General features: G+C 41.1%; 1 protein-coding gene across 3 annotated transcripts in view; it reads left to right on the top strand.

Moving 5' to 3' along the window:
• The window catches only part of RASGRP3 (RAS guanyl releasing protein 3), a 126,519-nt gene that overhangs the window by 25,092 nt on the left and 76,995 nt on the right, over positions 1 to 24,432 (top strand). Inside the window, 1 exon segment of one of the 3 annotated variants that reach the window (NM_001131374.1) lies at positions 9,967 to 10,063. The gene's annotated coding sequence lies outside the window, so the exon portion shown is untranslated. 3 annotated transcript variants of the gene reach the window in all.

Here is a 24,432-nt window from a genome sequence, read left to right as displayed (position 1 = left end):
CTTTCTTAGTTTATGCCTTGTGATCTACAAATAAGAAATCTTGTAGCAATAATGTTAGATCTTCTTTCCTCAGCAGATTCTTACTCTGCTATGGATTCCCAGGAAGTCATGAGAATATTTTACCCAAAAGTTTTCTACACACAAAGTTATAAGTAATACCGAGACTGCAGCCAAAAGATTGAGCAAATCCAGTGTAAGTAAATCATGGTGCTATTTAAGAAATGTATGACAAAGGGAGTGATACTTCAGAAAAGGACATGGAATAATGGAAGTGAGGTTAAAAGCCCAGGCCTCACGAGGTTATAACTGAGAGGCTGTGATGGTTGAATTAAAACTTGAGCAAGGGGTTTGGCACTAAGGCTGGAAAATAGGACTTGCAGTTAGCTAGCTGGGTTTGGATAATCTGGTAATTAAAGTGAAGAGCAAAAGCGATTAACTGGAACATTGACATTGTTTAGAATTATGCACAATGTTGAGCAGATGGATTTGGTATCAAATTAACATGGCTATTTTATAATTACAGCCATGATGTAAAAATTCATTCATTTGGAAAGAGGAAAAAAAAATGAAGAAAGAAAGTGAGCATCATTCTCCAGCCAGTGCTAGTGGGCTACCACGTGAACCCAGAACAGCTTAGTGGACTCAAAAGGAGGCCTGTATTGATTGTTGATTTAGAGTGAGGCTGTGATGCAAAGATGAGGAGAAGAAGCAGAAGAAGCCTAGAGTTCGCATTTGAGAACAAGAGGATATAGAGGTTTTCTTTTTCTTTTTCTTTTTTTTTTTTTTTTAAGACAGAGTCTCGCTCTGTTGCCCAGGCTGGAATACAGTGGTGCCATCGGCTCACTGCAACCTACACCTCCCGGGTTCAAGCGATTCTCCTGCTTCAGCCTCCCAAGTAGCTGGAATTACATGCGCCCACCACCACAGCCCTGCTAGTTTTTGTATTTTTAGTAGAGATGGGGTTTCACCATATTGGTCAGGCTGGTTTCAAACTCCTGACCTCAGGTGATTCACCCGCCTCAGCCTCCCAAAGTACTGGGATTACAGGTGTGAGCCACTGCGCCGGCCAGATGTAGTTTCTAACTGCACTTTTCCTGTGATTCTTATGAAGATCAAATTGCGCCCCCACCTCATGCATTAAGCTATCACACATTTCAAGAAAAAGAATTTAAATATTTACTTTGTGTCGTTTATCCCTGAATCAGCTTTGTAGTTCTGCTTAGAAATAGCAACTATACTAATGCTTGAATAGAAAGGAAATCATAAATCTGAAAATTCTCCTTATAGTATTCTCTGCACATTAAAATGATTCTCAGAAAAATGCAGAGGTTGCCTCAGGATTTTTATTTATTTATTTTACTATAAGAAACTCTTTTCAAGAATGAAAAGAATCCCAGAATCAATAGTGGCATTTCAGAAGATCTAGATTCAGATTAACTTTACCACTCATCTGTAGTTTATAGGAGTGAGAACCTCAAAAACGAATGAAACTTCTGTCAAATCAAATAGTTTTGAAATAAAAATAATTGGGGGAGAAAGTTGTGTGTAAGTAATTATGCTAAACAAGGTGTTTTGTGGCATGAACGCTAAATTTTCCTTCTCAGGTTTTACTGAATCCAGCTTCAGCTAGAAATCTAGGCTAGTTTACAGAAGATGATTAGATGGACAGAAAATGTTAAGAGAGAAACACTGCCATAAAGGTAAATTCAAGTGAATTATAATAAATAAATGCGTTTATGCTAAAGCTAGTATGTTTTAAAAAGTGAATGAAGTTTAATAAAAAGAAAGAAAAGAGAAGAGATAAAAGACAGGGAAAAGAAAGAGAACTGAAAGGGGAAGATGATTGTTAATCTGGACCAATTTGTCTGGAAATTTGGGAGTTTCTCCAGGATGCTGAAGAAAGGGGGCCCACAGAGGCTGGGGTGTAGAGGTGCCTCCAGCACAGCCCTCCTCTGGTAGAGGCTGTCTGCTCCTTCATTCTTTTTTTTTTTTTTTGGAGACAGAGTCTCGCACTATCGCCCAGGCTAGAGTACAATGGCGCAATCTTGGCTCACTGCAACCTCTGCCTCCCAGGTTCAAGTGATTCTCCTGCCTCAGCCTCCCAAGTAAGCTGGGATTACAGGTGCCTGCCGCCACACCTGGCTATTTTTTTGTATTTTTAGTAGAGATGCGGGTTCACCATGTTGGCCAGGCTGGTCTCGAACTCCTGACCTCGTGATCCGCCTGCCTCGGCCTCCTGAAGTGCTGGGATTATAGGCATGAGCCACCGTGCCCAGCCCTTTCATTCTTTTTATTTGTACATGTGCATACCTCATTTTACTGTGCTGTGCTCTATTACACTTCACAGATACTATGTTTTTTTACAAATTGAAAGTTTAAGGCAACCCTGCCTCAAGCAAGTCTATTAGGGCCATTTTTCCATTAGCATGTGTTCACTTCATTTCTCATTTTAGTAATTCTTGCAATATTCAGACTTTTAAATTATTATTATTATTATTATTATTATTATTATTATTATTATTAGATGGAGTTTTGCTCTGTTGTCCAGGCTGGAGTGCAGTGGCACTATCTTGGCTCACTGCAACCTCCGCCTCCTGGGTTCAAGTTGTTCTCCTGTCTCAGACTCCCAAGTAGCTGGGATTACAGGGACATGCCACCACACCTGGCTAATTTTTTGTATTTTAGTGGAGTCGGAGTCTTACCATGTTGCCCAGGCTGGTCTTGAACTCCTGAGCTCAGGCAATCTACCCACCTCAGCCTCCCAAAGCGTTGGGATTACAGGTGTGAACCACCGTGCCTGGCCTTAAATTATTATTATATTTTATATCTATTTTGGTGATCTGTGATCAGTGATCTTTTTTTTAAAAAAAAAAAAAAAAAGATAGGGTCTTGCTCTGTCGCCCAGGCTGGAGTGCAGTGGCCAATCACAGCTCACTGCAGCCTTGACTTCCCCTGCCCAAGTGATCCTCCCACCTTAGCTAACCGAATAGCTGGGATTACAGGCACATGCCACCACACCCAGCTGATTTCTTTTCTTACATTTTGAAGAGATGGGGTTTCACTATGTTGCCCAGGTTAGTCTCGAACTCCTGGGCCCCAGCAATTCTCCAACCTAGGCCTCTCCAAGTATTAAACGTGTGAGCCACCATACCCAGCCTGTGATCTGTGATCTTTGATGTTACTATTGTAATTGTTTTGGGGCATTCCAAACCCCACCCATATAGGCTGGCAAACTTAATAAATGCTATGCGTGTTCTGACTGCTCTACCAACTGGCCATTTCCCTACCTCTCTTCCTCTCCTCAGGTCTCCCTATTCCCTGAGACACAACAGTATTAAAATTAGGCCAATTAATAACCTTACAGTGGCTTCTAAGTGTTCAAGTGAGAGAAAGAGTCACAATTTTCTTACTTTAGATCAAAAGCTAGACATGATGAAGCCTAGTGAGGAAGGTGTGGTGAAAGCAAAGTCTCTTGTGCCAAACAGCCAAATTGTGACTACAAAGGAAAAGTTCTTTAAGGAAATTAAAAGTGCTACTCCATGAACACATGAATGACAAGAAAGCAAAACAGGCTTATTGCTGATATGAAGAAAGTTTTAGTGGTTTGGACAGAAGATCAAACCAGCCACAATATTCCCTTCAGCCAAAACTTAATCTAGAGCAAAGTCCTAATTCTCTTCAATTCTCGGAAGGCTGAGAGAGGGGAGGAAGCCACAGATGAAAAATTTAAAGCTAGCAGATGTTTGTTGATAAGGCTTAAGGAATGACATTATCTCCATAACATAAAAGTACAAGGTGGAAGGCTAAAGTGGGAGGATCACTTGAACCCAGGAGTTTGAGGCTACAGTGAGCTATGATCACACCACTGCACTCCACTCCAACCTGGGCAACAGAGCAAGACCCTGTGTCAAAAATAAATAAATAAACATGTTATTAAGTAAAGTACAAAATGAAATAGTAAGTGCTGATGGAGAAACTGCAGCAAGTTATCCACAAATGCTAGCTAAGATCATTGATGAAGGTAGCTACACTATACAACAGATTTTCCATGTAGATGAACCAGCCTTAAATTGGAAGAAGATGTCATCTAGGACTTTCATAGCTAGAAAGAAGTCCATGTCTGGCTTTAAAGCATCAAAGGACAGGCTGACTCTTGTTAGGGGCTAATGCAGCTGGTGACTTTAAGTTGAAGCCAATGCTTATTTGCCAATCTGAAAATCCTAGGGCCCTTAAGAATCATGCTAAATCTATTCTGCTTTTGCTCTGTAAACGGAACAACAAAGCCTGGATAACAGCACATTTGTTTATAGCTTGGTATACTGAATATTTTAATCCCATTGTTGAGACTTACTGCTCAAAAAAAACAAAAAACAAAAAACAAAAAACAAAAAAAAGTTTCCTTCTTACTGCTCATTGACATTGCAGCTGGTCACCCAAGAGCTCTAATGTAGATGTACAAGAGATGAATGTTGTTTTTATGCCTGCTAACACAACATCCATTCTGCAGCTCATGGATCAAGAAGTAATTCCAACTTTCAAGTCTTATTATTTAAGAGACACATTTTGTAATGCTATAGCTACCATAGATAGTCAGATCCTCTGATGGATGTGACCAGACTAAATTGAAAGGAGCAGAATAAACTGAAATCCTTCTGGAAAGGATTCACTATTCTAGGTGCCATTAAGAACATTCGTGATTCATGGGAGGAGGTCCAATCATTGACATTAATAGGAGTTTGAAAGAAGTTTACCCCAGCCCTCATGGACGACTTTGAGGGGTTTAAGATTTCAGTGGAGGGGGCTGGGCATGGTGGCTGAGGCCTGTAATCCCAGCACTTTGGGAGGCCGAGGCGGACAGATCACCCGAGGTCAGGAATTCGAGACCAGCCTGACCAGCATGGTGAAACCCTGTCTGTACTAAAAATACAAAAATTAGCCGGGCATGGTGGTGGGTGCCTGTAGTCCCAGCTACTCAGGAGGCTGAGGTAGGAGAATCACTTGAACCTGGGAGGCGGAGGTTGCAATCAGCTGAGACTGTGCCATTGCACTCCAGCCTGGGCAACAAGAGCAAAACTCTGTATCAAAAAAAAAAAAAAAAAAAAAAAAAAAGATTTCAGTGGAGGAAGTCACTGCAGATGCAGGGGAAACAGACATAATGCTATTGCACACTTAATAGACTACAGTATACTATAAACATAATTCAAAAAATTTTCCGTAACCCAGGTTTAACTAGAAGAGGATGAGCAAGTCTAGGAAAACTTCTATGGCTGCTAAGTCATTCTGGGGAGGTAAATGCTCAGGGTTTGAAGTCAGACAGACCTGGGTTTACATCCCTCTTTGCTGCTCACTAGTTGCAGGCGGGCTAGTTAACCTCACAAAAAGTCATCTAGGGGTAATAATAGCATCTCCTTAGATCATTACTATGAGAATTAAATGAGTGTTTTGCACAGGTGTTAGCTTGTTATATATTAGTAACATACTAACTATATATATTAATAAATTCTACTTGGTATTATATATAATAATCATGATTACTTATATATGCCTTTCTACATGTTCCTCTTTTTTCCCAGAGAGATTTCAGGTACTTTGATGAATTCCTAAATGCAATGCACATTGAACACAGGCACTATATTTTTTTCAGTTATTGATATTGATTTGTTTGATTCAGGAGCTTTAGAGGTTGCAAACTCTACTCTCTGATGCTTTCAAAAATTTTTCTTTATTTTTATTTGTTACAGGCATGTAGCTAGCACAACTCTTATAATTAACTGACTGTGACTGGGTGCTTACTCTGGCCCACACACAGTTCAAAGGGAAGAAAGAGGGAAGAACAAGAAGGGTAGAGAAATCTCCCATGATTTTTAGACAAGTGTTGTAAGAAAAAAAGAGAAGGTATCAAAAAAGTGTATGTGTCTGAAAAAGAGATTGCACAAGGTAGAATTTACTGAGCTGGAGGAATATGAGAGAATGTTGCATACAAAGTCTCCTGAAAGGAAAGGAAGGCAGAGATGGGATAAGACGTGGTGTGTGTTAGTGCTTCAAATTAACAGCAGGTTTTGCATCCCAACTTGATTCAGCTTGTGTGGAATTTGGTGTAGGGCAAGTGGACCCACAGCTTCAGGAGGGAGCTGCTAGCAGGGGAAGTTGTACTATCTGACAGTGCCTATATGAGACTGGTACCTTTTGGGAATTTCTACCTAAGGCGGTGGCTCAGATAGGCACAAAGGCCCATTGGGACCTCCCAGAGAAACAGAATAAGAGGTGCTCAGGCAAGACCACACTTCTCCCCTCTTCCTGTATCCTTGAAACCTTTCAGAGATTTGCTGTCAAATATTGACCAGAAAGTTAAAGAAGCAAGACTTGGGAAAAAGTGACTGGTTTTTCTAATGGATGGTGAGGCTTTTTCTTTCTTTCTTTCTCTCTTAGTGTAGATGATTTGTTTTTTTTCTCTTTGTGTAGATGATTGAAGTACTTAGGTGTCTTTGTAAGTCCAGTATCTCTTTTCTTATATTAAAAAGATCTCATTAAAAAATGAACTAATAAATATTTATTATAGAAACAGTAGATAGATGCTGATGAGCATAAAGGAGGAGGAAATATATGTGACCCCCAACTCCCAGAAATAATCACTATTCAAAATTTGATATATAATGTTTCAGATTTTTAATATATTCACGTATTTTCTTAGAAAAATGGGATTGTACTGAATAAGCTTTTGCAACTTGTATATCTCACTTAATCAATGCTGAATATTTTTCCATGTTACTAATATGCTTCAACATTTTTTTTTTTTTTTTGAGACGGAGTCTCGCTCTGTTGCCCAGGCTGGAGTGCAGTGGCATGATCTCGGCTCACTGCAACCTCCGCCTCCCAGGTTCAAGTGATTCTCCTGCCTCAGCCTCCTGAGTAGCTGGGACTACAGACGCAAGCCACCATGCCGGGCTAATTTTTGTATTTTTAGTAGAGACAGGGTTTCACCATGTGGGCCAAGATGGTCTCGATCTCCTGACCTCATGATCCACCTGCCTCAGCCTCCCAAAGTGCTGGGATTACAGGTGTGAACCACTGTACCCAGCCACTTCAACATTATTTTATAATTGCATAGTGCTACATCTTATGAATATGTTCTAATTTATTCAACTACTTTTGGCACATAGATTGTTTCTAATATTTTCTTAGTATAAGTAATGCTGTGTGAAATATCCTTATACATATGCAATCCATATTCTTTTCTTGGGATATATTTCTAGAACAGGAACTGCTGAGTTAAAGGGTATTCCCATTTTAAAAAGCTTTTGATATGCATTACAAAATTATCTTCCTCCTATGTTGTACGATTTATATTCTTTCTGGTAGAGTATGAAGGTGCCATTTTCCAAACCTCCTGCCAACATTGAGAATTTTTATTTTTTCATCTTTGTCAAGTTCATAGATAATAAATTGTATCCCATCATTGTTTAATTTATATTCCTTTTTTAGGGAAGCTGACTTTTTTGTGTGTATATTGGTCATTTATATTTCTTCCCTTGTGAACTATTTATTAGTATCCAGTTGTTAATTGTAAATGCTATTTATATGTTAAGACTATCAACACTTTACCATACGTATTTCACTTTTTAGTCTCATTTTATTATTTTTAGGTTAATTTTGATTACAGTTGGATTATATTTTACATATATAAGTTTTATATTTTATGGTTTAAATATTGAACTTTTATCTTTATAGTTCCTTCTGTTATGACTGTGATTAAAACATTTTCAGGACAAAAGTATTTAATCATGATTAAAACAATTTCAAGATTATAAAACCAATCACGTGATTGTCTTCAAGTTTGTATGTGATTTTTTTTTTTTTTTTTTTTTTTTTTTTTGATATGGAGTCTCATTCTGTTACCCAGGCTGAGTGCAGTGGCACGATCTTGACTCACTGCAACTTCCACCTCCCGGGCTCAAGTGATTCTCCTGCCTCAGCCTCCCGAATAGCTGAGACTACAGGTATGGGCCACCATGCCCAGCTAATTTTTTATATTTTTGGTAGAGAAGGGGTTTCACCACGTTGGCCAGGCTGGTCTCAAACTCCTGACCTTACATGATCTGCCCACCTCGGCCTCCCGAAGTGCTGGGTTTACAGGCATGAGCCACTGTGCTGTTGTACAGCGTTTTTATGTTTAACTCTTTAGTCTGACATGCTTTTACTTTGTGTATGGCATGCAGTAATGATTGCATCTTTATTTTTCCAAATAGTTAATGATTTAACCTGTTATTGAATAGTTTATTCTTTTCCCACTGGGTTTAAAAACCATATTGAACAAATACAATAAACATTTTACTGTAGTTCTTCTATGTGTATTTCTGGGCTTTTGGCTCTGTTCCATTGCTCTAGTTCTTTTGGCACTAGTACCAAACTTTAAATTCGTGTTATTTTTAGCCTATTTAGTACCTAATATCTCCCTCGTGGTTCTTTTCTAAAATTTTGTTTACCATTCTCAGTTTTTTATTCTTTAAAATAAAATTTAGGATTTTTGACCTGTTTGAAAAATTTCTTTGGGATTTTAAGCAAAATTTGATTATATTTATAAATTAATTTGAGGGAGAATTAATATATTTACAATGTTCAGTTTTCCAATACAGAAAAACTTTCCAATACAGAAAAATGTATCAAACTGTTTTTAATTTTCTCAGTAAAGTTACATTTTTATATAGGTTATTCACTTTTTTTATTCCTAGAAATGTTATTGTTGTTGTTACTATTATAAATAATACTATAACTAAGAATTTTTTTTTTTTTTGAGATGGAGTCTTGCTCTGTCACCCAGGCTGGAGTGCAGTGGCACTATCTCAGCTCACTGCAAGCTCTGCCTCCTGGGTTCATGCCATTCTCCTGCCTCAGCCTCCTGAGTAGCTGGGACTACAGGCGCCCGCCACCACGCCTGGCTAATTTTTTTGTATTTTTAGTAGAGACAGGGTTTCACCGTGTTAGCCAGGATGGTCTCGATCTCCTGACCTCGTGATCCGCCCTCCTTGGCCTCCCAAAGTGCTGGGATTACAGGCGTGAGCCACCGCGCCCAGCTAAGAATTATTTTCTATTATGTTTTCTAAGTTTTTGTGGGTTATATGGAAAATTTCATATATTTCCATATAATTGTTTTGTGGCCAGAACAATTAATTTTGTATACTTATTTTATATATATTTTGTATATTTATTTGTAACTGCCCACCTCACTTTTTAATTATTTAGGAGCAAATTTTAGTTTGTTCTATTGAGAAAATGAATATTACTCAATCTGCAGGTTGAATATTTTTGTCTCCATTTTTCTCATGAAATTCTTCTTCAGTTTCTTTTTCTTGCCTGGTTGCAGTGGCTCAAATGTCTAGAACAGTGCTAAATGGATGGTAGTGATAATGAGAATGCTTTTCTTGTTTCTGATTTTAACATTAATACTTTTAGTATTTTACCATTAAGTATGATGCCTGTGTTTGATTTGAGATTTGAATTAACATGAGTATCATGTTAAGAATCAGTCTTTTAATTTTGTTTTATTAATTAAAAAATTGATATTAAATTTTATCGAATGATTTTCAAGATTATTGTGGCAATCCAAAAGTTTTTCTCTGTTGCCCAGTCTGGAGTCCAGTGGTGTGATCATAGCTCACTGCAGCTTTGAACCCCTAGGCTCAAGTGATCCTCTTGCCTCAGCCTCCCAGGTTGGTAGGACTATAGGCATCTGTCATCACACTGGGCTATTTTTTTTTTTTTTAGAGATGGGGTCTTGCTATGTTGCCCCTGCTGATCTCAAACTCCTGGCTTCAAGTGATCCTGCCACCTTGGCCTCCCAAAGCACTGGGGTTACAGGGGTGAGCCACTATTCCCAGCCTTATTTTTTACATCTTTAGGGTAACCTATGTTTACATATGAAGTTAGTCTGTGGTTTTCTTTATTATGCTTTATCATTTTTTTTAAGACAGGGTATTATGTTAGCTTTCTGTTACTTTTGTCCACTTGAACACTTCGTATACCATGGGAGTTAATTCTGCTTGAAGCTCAGTTAGAACTTGATTATGTAAGTAATCTGAACTAAAAACTTTTTTTGGAAATAATTCCTTATTAACTTTTACATTTTTCCATGGTTACTGATCTGTTGTTTTTTGACTTCTTCCGGGGTCAGTTTGCTTCTAATTATTATTTTGGCTATGTGTCCCAGTATTTGATATGTGGTATTCTCATCACTGAAACCTTCTAAGCATTCATTCTGTAATTGTGTTTTTAATTTATTCTCCAATCAATGATTTATTTTTTTTAAGAACTCTAAAGTTTCCCCAAGAGCTTGGTGGGGTCTTTTTGACTTACACTTTTGTAATTAATGTATAGTTTTATTACGGTGTGATCACAGAATATGGCCAATTTCTTTTGGAAAGAAATTACTTACAATTTTTTTTTGGTAGCCTAATATAAAATCAAGTTTTGCAAACTTTTCTTATTTTTTTTCTTAATGGGCTAGACAGAAGATCCTTCTCTTTAATTATTCATTTATTCATTGAGGATTGTTTCCACCATGTGTCTTATACATGCCAGGCATTGTATTAGGCATTGCAGGATATAAAATGAATAAGTCATAAGTTTTGTCTTAGGTTGATAAAGTTTGGATGGAACATAGATACATGTAGACCTAATTATAATACAGAAAGAAATGCAACCACAGCGAAATGTACAAAAGCAGCAGGCAGCTAGAGTGGGAGTGAAGCCCTGAAGGTTCTGGGAATACAAAGTTGCCTACGATGGCCAGGAGAGGCTTTCAGTCCCAGTGTGTAAAACATATATTGAGAGCAGAGACAGGCTTTTTGGAGGCAAGGTGATTAATTAGGAAATCACCGCAGACCTTTAGTAATAAATCAGAACATATGAGGGGCGGTAAGAGTGCAAGATGAGAAGAGAGGATTTTCACACCTAAGGGGCAGATAGCAGAAGAGAAGTCCAGACCCGAGGATGAAGGAGGTAGTAGTAAAATTTTATAGATGCCATGGGAGAGCTTTTCAAGGGGTGCTTGGTCAGTTGGGACAAATAGAGCCAAAAGATCAAGTAAGATGGCTCACGCCTATAATCCCAGCACTTTGGGAGGCTGAGGCGGGCAGATCACGAGGTCAGGTGTTCGAGACCATCCTGGCCCACATGGTGAAACCCCGTCTCTACTAAAAACATGAAAATTGCTGGGCGTGGTGCGTCACGCCTGTAATCCCAGCACTTTGGTGAGAGAGCAAGACTCCGTCTCAAAAAAAAAAAAAAAAAAGCAAAAAGTGTCAGTTGCCTTTGGTCTTTGGGGACTTGGAAAGAGCAGTTTCAGTGAAGTGAGGGGAAAAAAAGCCAAGCCACAAGCAGGTTGAGACTAAATGGGATGTGAGATGGTGAAGACAAGTATTTTTTCAGGAGCTTAGTTGTGGAGGGAATGCAGGAGTTAGGGCAGTAATTAAAAGAGCAAGGCTGGCTGGGGGCGGTGGCTCACGCCTGTAATCCCAGCACTTTGGGAGGCCAAGGAGGGCAGATCATGAGGTCAGGAGATCGAGACCGTCCTGGCTAACATGGTGAAACCCCGTCTCTACTAAAAATACAAAAAATTAGCTGGGCGTGGTCGTGGGTGCCTGTAGTCCCAGCTACTCAGGAGGCTGAGGCAGGAGAATGGCTTGAACCCGGGAGGCAGAGCTTGAAGTGAGCCGAGATCGTGCCACCACACTCCAGCCTGGGCAACAGAGTAAGACTCTGTCTCAAAAAAAAAAAAAAAAAAAAAGCAAAAAATCAGAAAGACTGTTGTTAGGATATAAAGACAATGTGAGAACGAGAGCATGTTTAGCTAATGAGGAGCGCACGCTGAGAGCAAGAGAAGGCGTGGTTGTTGTCGAGAGTCCTAAGCAGGTGGGAGACACAGGGTGAGACACAAAGCCGAGGTAGGAGGTGGCCTCTTGACAGAAAGAGGGCACCTCTTCTTGAGTCAAAGGCAATGCTTGGAACTGGTAGGGAGTGTGGGCAGAAAGATGGGATCTCCCCCATTTCTTTGCCAGGCTGTGTCATTGTAGAACCTTTAGTCACACTCCTGGACTCTGACTGAAAGGGTCCTGGGTCTTGGCCTCTGTGTTAACAGTTTGCTTCATAGGGAGGATTTAGGATCCATCCCTTCCTCTCCTGGCTACAGAACTAGAAAACAACCTCTACACCAGTGGTCCCTAATGTATTTGGCACCAGGGACCAGTTTCATGGAAGACAATTTTTCCATGGACTGGGAATGAGGGGATGGAGATGATTTCAGGATGAAACTGTTCCACCTCAGATCATCAGGCATCTGAGGCCTATGGGAATCTAATGCCACAGCTGATCTGACAGGAGGTAGAGCTCAGATGGTCACGCTCCCTTGACTGCTGCTCACCTCCTGCTGTGCAGACTGGCCCCTAACAGACCATGGACAGTTACGTGTCCATGGCATGGGGGCTGGGGACTCCTGCTTTACACTTATGATATAATTTGGATGCTGTGCCCACCCAAATCTCATGCTGAGATGTAATCTCCAGTGTTGGAGGTGAGGCCTGGTGGGAGATGATTGGATCATAGGGGCAGATTTCTCATTAATGGTTTGGTACCATCCTCTTAGGGCTGTTCTCATGATAGTGAGTGAGTTCTTTTATTGATTGATTGATTGATTGATTGATTGATTTTAAGACAGAGTCTCACTCTCTTGCCCAGTCTGGAGTGCAGTGCAGTGGTGCGGTCTTGATCTTGGCTCACTGCAACCTCTGCCTCCCAGGTTCGAGCACACTACCACGCCAGGCTAATTTTTGTATTTTTAGTAGAGACAGGGTTTTGCCATGTTGGCCAGGCTGGTCTCAAACTCCTGACCTCAGGTGATTCACCCTCCTCGGCCTCCCAAAGTGCTGGAATTATAGGCATGAGCCACCACACCCAGCTGATAGTGAGTTCTGGCAAGCGCTGGTCATTTAAAAGTGCCCCCTCTCTTTCTTGCTCCTGCTCTGGCCATGTGACTTATCTGCTCCCACTTTGCCTTCCACCATGATTGTAAGTTTCATGAGGCCTCCCCAGAAGCCGAACAGATGCCAGTATCATGCTTCCTCCATAGCCTGCAGAACCATGAACCAATTAAACTTCTTTTCTTTATAAATTACCCAGTCTCAAGTATTTATAGCAATGCAAGAATGGACTAATACAACTTAACTTTCCTGAGGCTGTTGTCTCTGTTGGGCATTGAAGAGTTTCTAGAAGTCCCTGTTTCTTTATGTGGCATGCAATAGATCATCAGAATAATTCATCCAGTCAATTGTAAACAAAGTGATTGATGGATGCCATCAGATCACAAAAGTTTCTATTACTGTAAATACAAGGTGGTAAGTAAATCAAAATAATGTTTCAAATCCTCAATAGGCCTCTTTTTCTGTTTCTAACTGAAGATTGTCACATCAACACATAAACAAAAATGCGTGTGAGGGAAATGTGTATTTTATGCATTGCATTTTTATATCTGAAGTTTATTTCTATTACTAACTTTAAATGCTGAGGAAGGGATTTGTTTTGGTGCTTACAAAATTTTCCCATTTGCTCTTTGGGCTCTCACAAGTTGACAACAAGTTACTCCCCTGATAGTATGGTGAGACTGAGGGTTTTTTGTCTTTTTCTCTTATTCTAGAAAACACTGTATCCTCTGTATGGAGGGAATTTTCTGCTTTGATTAACACTGTAAATAATTATGAGACAAAGCCTAAATATACAAGATTACTCACAGAGGCTCTTATATTGAGTAAGACATTATGTATTAAAAATCAGGGTTAATAGTTTAACAGGCTCATTATGGTTCAGAAATCCCCTGGGGGACTTCAACCATCTTTTCTGGATGTTCACTTTGCCAAATAGGCTGCCTCTATGTCATATCTCTACCTGAAGGGCGGGCCCAGACACTGATTAGGGGAAGTGTCACCCTTACTATACCAAGAAGTCAGACACTTTGCATAGTCGGACACTATGCAAAGTCAGATACTTCAAGAGCTTTCCTCGGAAGGGAGGATGAAAAGGGAAGGGTGGGAACATCAGCTCAGGTGAGACATATGAATTCAACAAAACATGAGGGATGGTTTGCCACGTCTGCGAGCAGCACAGAAAACGGCAGTTTGCTCCAAGTTCCCAGCACACCAAAGGGGGCAGTAGTGCGTCTGCAAAGTGCGTTGTCAACTTGGTGATAATTTTTGTTTGCATTCACACTCGCTGGCTGATAATCTCAACTGCTCGATGCAATTCAACAGATAACAATGCGGAAGTTTGGTCTAAAGCTACCTGAAATCACTTCCAAGAGCTCTTCAGATAAAGCTGCCTTTGGTAGTCTTTATTAACCCCTGCCATATTTGCCCCTCAGCGTCCCTTGGCTTAGCAGCCCCGGCCTTTGAAGTCCAACCTAAGCATTCTTAGATGGTGAGTGAGGGTCTGCCTTCCCCAGCACCAGCCACCTAGTCAGGCTTGTGGCTCGTCTAACAAACTGGAGCCTGAGATTCTGAGAAAACGAAACCAAACAGTTGTACTCCGGGGTTAACACAGAGCAACTTCCACCTGCTGTACGAATTGGTGATCCTTTCTCTTGCTGTTAGAGAGCCCCAGTGAAAACTTGAGTGAGATGAGAGAGCATGGAGCCTGCCAGTCTCCCCCTCTGCACACAGACACGCAAACACATTTAACTTTCCATTTGCAGTGACCTGCCCTTCAGTGTGACTTATCAGCTGTTTGGCTTTTGTCACTAAAGGAAAACAAATTGTGGAATATCCCGCTCTGCGTGCTCATGAGGTGGCTGAGCCAACTCAGGGGTTATGAGGTGGTTTGCGAGTGAGGAGAAGAATGATCTTCAGTTTCTGACCTCCTGGCACGGTGGCGGGCGGTATTTATCGGGAGGTACATGTGACTGGTTAAGACTCAGAGCCCCAGCTTGAAGGAAACAGCTGCTCTCGGCGTGCTCCGGCACTTGGCAGCTGGACAGGCAGAGTACTGATGTGAAAAATACCACGACAAAACCACCCTAGTAAGTAACTGGAAGACTTTCCTCTCTCTCTCTCTTTCATTCCCTCTCCGTGTGTGTGTGTGTGTGTGTGTGTCTGTGTGTGTGTGTGTGTTGCAAGCCACCAACAACTTTTTATTTTGATTTTGGTTTCCCTCTGGCACGATAGAAGGAGATATTTTATTTGTACCTGTTAACAGCCATTGGTGTTTTCACAGCCCTTTTTTAGAAACTGTTATTTTCGGCAATGGTGTCTTGTAACTTTGAGGATGAATGGGGCATATGGCTTCATTCCTGTCTAGGAAACAGAAAGTTTGTTTCCCAGTGTTCAAGATTTTTCTAGTCCATGGTGTTTAGGTTCAAAGTCAAGATTCAGGTTATGAAGTAGAGACTTCATTGAAGTGCGTTGATGACTAGATTTGATTTTAATCTGTTTCTACCACTGAAACCTGAAAACGTAGTTGTTTAAAGTAACTTGTGAATTTATTGTATGGCTGATTTGATTTTTCCTATTCAATTTTTGAGAATATCTCATTTAACTGTGTAGAACTATCTGCAATATAGAAGATTGACAAAATAATATTTAGATTCACATTAGAAATCATATTTAGATTTCTTGCACGGTTTCCAACTAATTGAAAGCTGTATTTTATAGCTACTTTTTTTTTCCCCCCAACAAGCTAATTCACCTTCATTACTTTAAAATGTTCAGTTGCCCCTGGTCTTCCTTATTTTAGTGTTTTCGTGATGCTCGGGCTGTTTCTTCCTTGTTTATGACCTGACTGGGAAAGTGCTGCCTGCAGCTGATGATTAACTCTGGGAGGCCTGGCATCCAAATTATGGAGAGGACCAGCTCTTTCTCAGGTTCATTCAGCAGTAATGGTGCTTGCTCTTGGGCGAGCAGCAAAGCAGGCACCATGCTGGAACTGAGCTGTTGTTCGGTGACTTTTGTCCTTCCTTGGTAGTCACCAGACAGAATGCTTCAGAGGAAAGGCAAAAGGGGGAAAGAGAGAGGGCAGAGCTCTAAACTGATGACATAAAGCTCTGAAAGTGACAGGTCTTTGAATCAGAGGCTGCAGGGAGATAACCAAACAGGTTCCTGTTTCTGGAGATTGCATGGACCTCGAGGAGGGTGGGCAGAGAGGGGCTGTTTTTATTTGAAGTCTCACCAAATGGTTGTTTTGCTTGTGATAAGCCTAGGACAACCTGGAGTGCGCTTGTTTCCTTGTGTGACAAATGGATTCTCATACAGGCTCAAGCTATACAGTTTTCTTTCGCCCTCTGCCCCCTGCCATGAGAGAACACTGTTCTCTCCCCACCCTTACCATCCCTTGTTGTTTGTGGAGAATAGATTAAAAATGACCCAGGGCACGCCACTTCTGCGGTCGAGTTTCCCTCAACACAGTGGGCCTTGAGTACCACACCAACCAATGTTCTCTGATGGAAGCAGTTTCAGATGCCCTGTCTAAACAAATGGCTAGTCTGACATGGAGAAGCTCTCCACCTTCTTTTCCTTAGAATGTAGAAGAATCCACAAAATGTAGAGTGGCCAATGAGGAAAAATAGTCCCAACTTCTCTGTTCCTCAGTATGGCATTTGTGTGAGGTCCTTGGGTCAGCCCTTGGCCATGTGGTCTGTGACTTCCCTATCTGACTGCTGGGGGAGGGGGGGTCCTCCTGAGTCATTCTTTAGGGAGTTTGTTCCTGGTATAGTTTCAGTTTTTCCACAGGTTGATAGTGGAAGAGAACCCTCTGGTGAAATTGTGTCTCTGGAATCATCCAGCCTCCCATAATAAAATGGAATGTCTAAATGGGAGCAGTTGAATTATCCAACTGCTGTATTTTTGAGAGCCAACAGACTCTTTTGAAAAACCCATGACAGCCTGACTTTTCAAAATATTAATAGCAAAATAATAAAAAATAATGATTTTACTTGCAGATAGTACATCCATTGACTCAAAGACTTTTTGACCTGGATAGGAATGATAGAAAGTGCGATTTAACTCTTTCATTTCAAAGATGAGGAAACTGTAGCAAATTTATCAGAGTCACAGTGCAGAGCCAGAAGAGAGAGCTCAAGGCTTCTACGACTATTACCATCATAATTTCAACGCTAATAACAATCCCTTACGTTTATTGTGCACTTACTATGCCAAATGATGTGCTGAACAAGTGTATTTATTTCCGTAGTCTCCTCACGATAACTCTATGTGTTATATATTATTATTCCAGTTTTATAAATAGGAAACTGAGGTTCTTGACCATACGTAACACAGACAGGAGGGACACCCTTAGTTACTTGACCGTATGTAACACAGACACGTGGGACACCTGGATCTGATTGTAGAACCTGTACACATTAAAAAATAAAAGTGGAATCCCACCCATTTAAATTTAAAAACTCACAACATGCAAATGAGAGTATTTCCAGCACAATATGATTACACACACAATGTGTGTTATGGCCTTTTCGAGTTCTCCGTGACAGGAAGGGCTAGGTTTCCCCCGGTGACAGTCCAAGCCCAAGCTCTATAGGATCACTGGCTGGTGGCATGTTTTTCTCTTTGAAAATAGTTCAGTGACGGTCCTGATGTTGGTAAGAACAGCAACCGGGAACTTTGTTATTACCCTCCAGCACACGGCTCCCATGCCCCTTCTGGCCTTTCCCTCCATTTTTCCTGTCACTCCTTTCCTTTGGAGAACAGCAGCTCCACCCATGCCCCACCCCAAATAGCTGGCTTAGTGTTGATAAAGCTATTATCAGACCCATTCCCTGTGCTCAGCCTGGAAGGTTGGTTGTCTGAGTAGGTTGTTGATGAATAGAAACCATGCACTCTGCCACTCTGCTCTGTTTTTTTGATCTGTGGGTGTAGGGGGTGGGTCACAGGGCAGGAGACTAGCTGGCAGTGGCGAGGGAGGAGAGGTGTGCTTTTCTCTGCTGCCTGCACCTGCCATTTACCCTGAGTCATACTTCTCCACACACCAGTTGCATATCTAAAGCTCTGACTGTCTCATGGGTGGGCCATAAACCTGTGGATTTTCTGGGTCATCAGACGCAGAGCCCTTAAGAAACCTGCCTCCTGAATCCTTTTAAAAATGTTATTTGGCAGTCCACGTTCCTCCACTTTAGGTTAAGTGTCAAAATTAGGACTGGAGATAATGGGAAAGAGCATCAGGTAGTACGTAATCAGTAGGGGACCTTTGATCAATCAGGAGGAAAATCAAGCAAGTATGCCATGTGTGGATATCTCTGAGAAAGTTATCAATGTTTCTGCAAGGTCGTTCTGACAAGATTACACATTTTGAAGATCAAGCTATTTATATCATGAAAGAGGAATTTTTTTTTTTTTTTTTTTTTTGAGACAGAGTCTCGCTCTGTCACCCAGGCTGGAGTGCAGTGGGGTGATCTCGGCTCACTGCAAGCTCCGCCTCCCGGGTTCACGCCATTCTCCTGCCTCAGCCTCCCGAGTAGCTGGGACTACAGGCACCCGCCACTACACTCGGCTAATTTTTTTGTATTTTTAGTAGAGACGGGGTTTCACTGTGTTAGCCAGGATGGTCTCGATCTCCTGACCTGGTGATCTACCCGCCTTGGCCTCCCAAAGTGCTGGGATTACAGGCGTGAGCCACTGCGCCCAGCCCGCATGAAAGAATAATTTTTAATCTTTAATCCCACCTGCCTGCTGTCTCTAAAACTAAGCCCAACTCAGTAGTAGTCAGTGATGTGGTTTGCTAGACCACAACCACTGGGAATGGCCTCCAATCCTTGCTAGGAATTGCTCACTTCTGTAGAAATTGGCATTGTACAGGGGGTGTTATATGGGTACACGTGAAGTGGACTCAGAATCACGACAGAGTCCACAAGTCATGCTCTGGAGCTGATTTGAAAGAAAATAAAATGATTGATTCGTTTTGGGGTCCTTTTACAATAAGGAAATACATTCTGGGATACAATGCCTATTTTGTTTCTTTGTTTTTGCCTGATTGTGTGTTTCAAAGACATCTGCTTCCAAAAAGTTAACTTTCCTGGATCCTCCTTTCCCTTGGTATTGATTGCTCACTTACAGTCCCTGGAGTTAACAGCTCCTGTGTCATGTTCCCACTGCTCTATGGGATTTGAAGTCTACGGATTTTTTTGCTGTTTCAAGTGATTATTATAGCTTCAGAGTCTGTGGTGTGTAGAGTCGCTGTGCTTTGATCTTTGAGCTCATCTTTTGTATTGAGAAGATGAACCCCTGCATTTATATATACTGGCATAAGGCACTTTCTTGCACCTTGCCATAATCCCATGAAAGAGGGAGGGTATCATCACCATTGTTTTCAAAGAGGAAACAGAGGACGAGAGAAAATGAGTGACTTGTCTATGGTCATGGGAAAAGTAACTGTCAGAGCTCAACTATATCTCTTGTCTACTGACTCCAAGTGCGAGGCTTTTTCTGTTAGTTATACTATCTTTCTTTTGTTGTTTTTTTTTTTGAGACGGAGTTTCACTCTGTCACCCAGGCTGCAGTGCAGTGGCACGATCTTGGCTCACTGCAAGCTCTGCCTCCCGGGTTCACACCATTCTCCTGTCTCAGCCTCCTGAGTAGCTGGGACTACAGATGCCTGCCACCACGCCTGGCTAATTTTTTTGTATTTTTAGTACAGACGGTGTTTCACCATGTTAGCAGGATGGTCTCAATCTCCTGACCTGGTGATCCACCCACCTTGGCCTCCCAAAGTGCTGGGATTACAGGCCTGAGCCACCATGCCTGGCCTAGTTATGCTATCTTTCAAAGAAAGACCAATTTCAACTATTTCATAACCATTCACTTACATAATCTGTGGAATTATCTTTGGTGATAAAAAGTTGTGTAATTTGTATTCTCTTCTGATAGGCAAAGAGTGAATGGGTAACTGATTTGCGACATGCCACTCATGATATTTCCAAAGCCTATGGACATTTGACTTTGGAAACAGGGTCAGCTTAGTCTGCAGACACAGTATTTGCTCAGGGTAATTTTGTTTGTTTGTTTTTTCAGACGAAGTCCCACTCTGTCACCCAAGCTGGAGTGCAGTGGCACGATCTTGGCTCACTGCAACCTCTGCCTCCCAGGTTCAAGTGATTCTCTTGCCTCAGCCTCCTGAGTAGCTGGGACTACAGGCATGCGCCACCACACCCAGCTAATTTTTGTATTTTTAGTAGAGACGGGTTTTCACCGTGTTGGCCAGGCTGGTCTTGAACTCCTGACCTCAGGTGATCCACCCACCTTGGCTTCCCAAAGTGCTGGGATTATAGGCATGAGCCACTGCACCTGGCTAGCTTAGGGTAATTTTTTTTTTTTTTTTGAGACAGAGTCTTGCTTTGTCGCCCAGGCTGGAGTACAGTGGCTTGATCTCAGCTCACTGCAATCTCCGCCTCCCAGGTTCACACCATTCTCCTGCCTCAGCCTCCCTAGTAGCTGGGACTATAGGTGCCCGCCACCACGCCTGGCTAATTTTTTTGTATTTTTAGTAGAGACGGGGTTTCACTATGTTAGCCAGGATGGTCTCGATCTCCTGACCTTGTGATCCACCTTGGCCTCCCAAAGTGCTGGGATTACAGGCGTGAGCCACCGCGCCCAGCCACAGCTTACGGTAATATTTTCAAAGGAACTTAGTGATCATTTTTCTGTCTTGAAGACTCATGTGGTCAAGTTGGAGTTATACCAACTACGGCATGATGTAACATTCAGCTTTTAGAGACAATTTGGTTGTTTCCTGAGGTATGAAAACTGCAGTCTGCTCTTCAGTGTGCACGCTCCTTGCCCGAAAAAACCATCAGCATTCTTGAAAGTTCTGCCTGGGTACAGCACCTTTATTCCTGTGGCGGTATAGTGCACTCTAATCACCATGAATAGTGTCCACTGTGATCATTTCCCTCTGCATGATTATCTGCCCACAACTGAGAGAGTCTTAACTTGCTAGAATAATGGGGATGCTTCACTATCTGTCAGTTTCCCAATATGGCAATTCAGTTCATTGTATGACAGTATCATCAGAATGTTGCCAAGATCATAAAAATGGCAGTGCATGTTGCCTGATGATTTTACAGTGCATATTGTAATGGCCAGGGCTTAGAGGCAGGGGAAAAACGTGGACAGCTTTGTGACAAGAGTCTCTATTATAGTGTTTCTTTCTAAAGTAACTTTTTCTGAGTATGAATGTGAAAGGTAGCCTTCTTTGAATTAAAAAATATTCTGAAAAATGTTTAATGTCTGAGCTGACTCAAGAGCATTTTTCTTTAGTGATTACTGTAATAATCAGAAATTTCTTCACCTTTCAAGAGGACAAAAGGGAACAACTATGATTTAAAAAAAAAAGAATATGAAATAGTAAGTTAAAAGTATACCTTCCTGGATTATGGTCTGTGGAATGTGGGGTAATAGAAACCTTGATGCCCCTATTGTAAATGGAGAATTCAACTCAATGTATAAATGACTTCTGTGGTTGTAGATATCCCATCTTTTAAGTTTCTATTTGAATAGATTGGTAATTTTATTTTCTGAAGTCTTCTCTATTTGTCAAATGCTGCCTTATCTTTGTTGGTTCAGGTGGATCGATCTCCACCCCACAATAGGTTCTAAGCCCCTTGGAAAGATCATTATGCCATTGATTTGCTAAAGTATTATAAGTGTTCTCAGAGTTTCAACTCTTAATATGTTCCAGGTGCAACTTTGGCAGAGAGCTAGTAACATGGGGAAAAAATATGGAAAAAAATTAAATTCATATCTAATCCCACAAGCATGTTTTAGCCACTATCTTTTTTTTTTTTTTTGAGATGGATTCTCACTCTGTCACCCAGGCTGGAGTGCAGTGGCACAATCTCAGCTCACTGCCACCTCCATCTCCCGGGTTCAAGCGATTCTCCTGCTTCAGCCTCCTGAGTAGCTGCGACTATAGGTACCTGCCACCACGCCTGGCTGATTTTTGTATTTTTAGTAGAGACGGGGTTTTGCCATGTTGACCAGGCTGGTCTTGAATTCCTGACCTTAAGTGATCTGCCCGCCTTGGCCTCCCAAAGTGCTGGGATTACAGGTGTGAGCCACTGTGCCTGGCCTAGTCACTACTTTTCTGTTGTTGAATTGTTTCAAAATCACAGACAAATAACCGCATTTGAGTGTATGTATGCAGTTTTAATTGCTTGTCCTTTTCCTATCTGGGGCGTTTGTACTATGCTGGAGACCTTAATAGTTAATGAATTGACCAAAAGCAGGAGCGACAAGCTATGGAAGAACTCAGGCAGAGAGGTGATCAATCTGTGATGGAATCAGACTCCATTAAAAAAAAATTAGCTTAGTCAGTTCTCTGTTTTGTTTTGAGAAAGTGAAAATTTCCCCTCCATCCAGCAATTCAAATTTGGCTGAACCAAGTTTCCTTGGAGTCTTTTACCTAAATTAACTTTGGGAAGATACCAGGAGGAATTCTTTCCTAGGAATGTGCACACATGGGTTGGTTTTACAGAACTCCCTAGACCTGGAATGAAAAGAGTAAAGAAGAAATGTCCTTTTCTGGCCACACTCTAACAACTTGCTTGTGACTATCAGGGATGAATCTCTTCAAGTCTCAAGTTAATATAGATTTCTGGAGGTCATAAACTACTCAAGAATTTTAAACAGTTTTAAATAAGAATTGGGTATAATCTCCATATTTGGTTCTGGAAAACTCATACCATGAGTTCAATTTGACTGAACTTTGAATTCTGCTCAGCTTTCAGTTCTGTTTTTTAAAAGTAGAAAGTATTCCATTTATGCATGGAATGCTTGCAGTTCAAAATCTTATGAGTTGACACGATGCTTTAGAGATCATTTTTTTTTATGGTAAGGACAGCGCCCAGTCTGAATGGTGGTGCTAGAGATTCCTCTGTAATCCGTTTCTCTCCCCAGTCACTCTTGATTCTGAAATGAATCCATCTCTTTCCACTTTTCTTCTCTTGTAGGCATTTAAACTGTGTCTGCTATTGAGAGAGGAAACAAAATAACACTTATTTTCACATCACTCAGAGGTAGACAGCATTAGCACTCTTGCAGAAGAGAAAAATAAATTTTAGAGAAGTCATATACCTTGTAGAAGGTCACAAGCCAGTGAGTAAGAGACTAGTCCTAGTCTGCCTGGAAACAAACTAGGTGCCTTTTTCATCCAATCACACTGTCTCTCACTATGTCTATGTTAAAACTGACAACCTTGGCCGGGTGCGGTGGCTCATGCCTGTAATCCCAGCACCTGAGGTCGGAAGTCTGAGAACAGCCTGACCAACAAGGAGAAACCCAGTCTCTACTAAAAATACAAAATTAGCCAGGTGTGGTGGTGCATGCCTATAATCCCAACTACTTGGAAGGCTGAGGCAGGAGAATCACTTGAACCCAGGAGGCAGAGATTGCGATGAGCCAAAATTGCACCATTGCACTCCAGCCTGGGCAACAAGAGTGAAACTCTATCTCAAAACAACAAAACTCTATGAAAAAGGAAGCCATTCTGTGGAGTTGAGATTCTGCTGTCCTTGTCATGCAATTGACATTATGTCATGTCATGCCTAATACATACCCATTTCTATTAGAAGGATGCTGTAGGACAAAGAAATATCCCTGGACTCTGGATTTGTGATTGCACCCTGCAGTCTCCTTTTAGCTTCTACCCAGAACACATTCAGTTTTTATTATTGAGGTGTTCCCTCAACTGCTGCTCTGCATCTTTGGCAGGGTGCTACTGCAGAGCTAAGCCTTTGGCAACACTCAAAAATCATTATACTATCTCAGATGGTGACAGGTATGAAAAAGATCTTGACTGTTGGGCTAGCTGATTAACTAGCAGTGACAGTTTGCTTTAAAATATATTTGGTTTTTACAAGAAGTGACATAATATTGGCACCAAGAAGGAAAATCATATTCATTCCCATGAAATGTTTCTTGGGGCCATGATTACAGATAGACAAAAAGGCCAAGCAGACCTTGAAGCAGAACCAGTGTAAAATATCTCATGCTATTTTAATTCTTTATGTTTTTAGAGGGAATATTGCTTTCAACGTGTCTTTGGAATTTGCAGGAACTTTGGTTGGCTTAAGCCAGTAATGGTGGATTTATTATGTAAGAATTGAAGGTTTGTCTTTTTCAGCTACAAAGATGACTGAGACATGTGTCATGCATAAAATTCTGCAACTATTTGAAACACCATCTCGCATCTAACTTGTGGATGAGAGGCTAATATATTTGGAAAATTGTTTTGAGCTTTAATCACCAGTTTTAGAAATTTTTCTCAACCAAAACTTCAGGAAGTACAGTCTAGTAGAATCCAGGATTTCCATGTAGGTAAAAAAAGCAAGGGACAACATCCAGAATATATTTTCATACAAGATGATTCACTTGGTATTTCTTTTCTTTTCTT

The sequence above is a fragment of the Pongo abelii genome, chromosome 12 (assembly GCF_028885655.2).
Source record: "Pongo abelii isolate AG06213 chromosome 12, NHGRI_mPonAbe1-v2.0_pri, whole genome shotgun sequence".
NCBI lineage: Eukaryota > Metazoa > Chordata > Mammalia > Primates > Hominidae > Pongo > Pongo abelii.
This window is presented reverse-complemented; position numbering and strand designations above follow the sequence as displayed.